General features: G+C 35.5%; 1 non-coding gene across 1 annotated transcript; it reads left to right on the forward strand.

Moving 5' to 3' along the window:
* The first annotated feature begins 220 nt into the window (after positions 1-220).
* Positions 221-327, forward strand: LOC120269669. Its single transcript, XR_005539312.1, has one exon. It is a non-coding gene; the product is annotated as a small nucleolar RNA R71 (small nucleolar RNA).
* The last annotated feature ends 1,792 nt before the right edge of the window (positions 328-2,119 follow it).

The raw sequence follows: 2,119 nt of genomic DNA on the forward strand, positions 1-2,119 counted from the left end.
CTAATGTTATTAGCTTCCTTAGTTCTAACACCCTGTTTAGCTTAGATGGTGGCTTCCTTGGAGAATTCTACTTAAAGTTGTTCATGGATATCTCCTTAATCCACTACTGGGCTGCCTCCATGGTCTTATTGCCAAGTGATTATCTTGTTGTATAGTTATCAATTGTTTGTTATTTTGATTCAAACCCTGATGAAAAATTTGAACCTCCATCCACGCAAGGAGCTTATGATGTGAACATCTCCTCAAAAGATCCTTGAACCTCTCCCATGTCTCAAATAATGACTCACTATCAATTTAAGTTAATGAAGTGATTTCTTATTTAAGCTTTGTGGTCTGGCTTAGAGGAAAATATTGCGCAAGAATGCCTTCAACCAACTACTCCCATGTGATGATAGATGCTCAAGGAAGTGCTTATAATGATTGTTTGTTCTCGTCTTCAATGAGAATGGAAATAACCTCAATCTGATCATATCCTCTGAAATCCCCCGTTCATCTTAAGAATATCACACACCTCCAAATACGCTCCAATATGACTGTTTGGATCTTCATTTAATAGACTATTAAACTGAATGGACTCTTGCACCTTTTGAACAAAAGAATGCTTCAACTCAAAATTATTAGCTAACATAGATGGTCTCACAATACTAGATTGGGAGCCTGTCAAAGTTATCTTAGTATAGTTAGATAGAGTTCTTTGACATTCTTCTTGTTCCACCATTAAACCTGAATGTTCCCCTTTGATCTTTGCTATTGTTGAACCTATTTCACACAGCAAAGTTGTCTATAACCATGTTCCATTCAACTACTTGATGTTGACGTCACCTTCCACTATCCTTGATGACTTGCTCCTTGGCATGCACTAGAATACAAAGAAGAAACAAAAGCCATAATGGGTAAGAAAAGAAAAAAATGAGACTATAAAAGAAAAAGTAAAGAAATGACTAATTTAACAAGACAAAAGAAGTGTTCCTAATATCCATAATTCCCTAGTGATGACATAAAAAACTTGAAAGGGACTAATATCACCTACAACACAAGTGAACATGCCAATCAAGTAGTAAACTATGCATGAAACGAGGTATTGGTCCATGAGAAACTATGGAGTACAAGTATTAATTCAGGACTTGTTAAGCAAACTAAACTAAAATCAAAGGTGTATCTACTCAAAAATAAGAACTAGAAGCTAATGTGAAAATAAAGTGATGACAAATCAAGCATAGAAGATAAGTGTTCAAGCATAGGTTTTTCGATGAGATTAATCTTCAGACAAGGTTGCACTAAATATTGCAAATGCACCTGAACTAAGAGAGTTCATAAATCATATTTCCCCTTTTCTCAAGGTAAATAATAACTAGTCCCATACAGTGTTGATACAGACTGCTCTATAACTACAGTACACTTGGTGAACTTTTTCTAGATAGAACATAGATTCAGTAAATAATCAATTCTTCTCTTAAAGCTATTGACCCTAATCCATTACAAAGCAAGATTGGAATCTCTTCCTAGTGCTCACTCTCTATGATCACATTATGATTAGAATTCTAATGTCAACTCACTCAAGAGAACCATGGGGAGAAAAGTCTCAATCCTGAAGTGCCCTATTTCTTGACGAACTCGTGGTTCCCTTCAATTATGGTATGCCTATACACGGTGGATCTCGGGATGTGTCACTCATGTACACCATTCATGAAACTCTCGAATCTTGCTATGGTAGAGTTCAAGACAAAATAAACACACAATTAAATTCAAAAGCATGATATTGCAATCGAAAGATAGATACAAGATTGAATTTCCACACCCAATGTCATCAAAAGGTAAACCTTAGGTTCTACCTATGCCCAAACACTATAAAGTTTAGTAATCCATTAATGAAGAAAATCATGTGGTCTTTCAATATTTTTCTTATGTGTTAACTCGAAGATTGGCTGAGTTTTTTTCTTTTAATTGCCTTATTAGGGTTTTGGTTTGTCTAGAAGTTTATGATTGTAGATTAGTCTTTGTATTCGAGTTCCGGCATAGCCTGTGCCATTCCTAGCACACATGTTTTTGTCTAGACTAAAATCCAAATATCTTGTGTGGATCCTAGCCTTTGATTTGTTGGTTGAGATGAGATCCGCAC

Source organism: Dioscorea cayenensis, chromosome 9, assembly GCF_009730915.1.
Source record: "Dioscorea cayenensis subsp. rotundata cultivar TDr96_F1 chromosome 9, TDr96_F1_v2_PseudoChromosome.rev07_lg8_w22 25.fasta, whole genome shotgun sequence".
NCBI classification, from domain to species: Eukaryota; Viridiplantae; Streptophyta; class Magnoliopsida; order Dioscoreales; family Dioscoreaceae; genus Dioscorea; species Dioscorea cayenensis.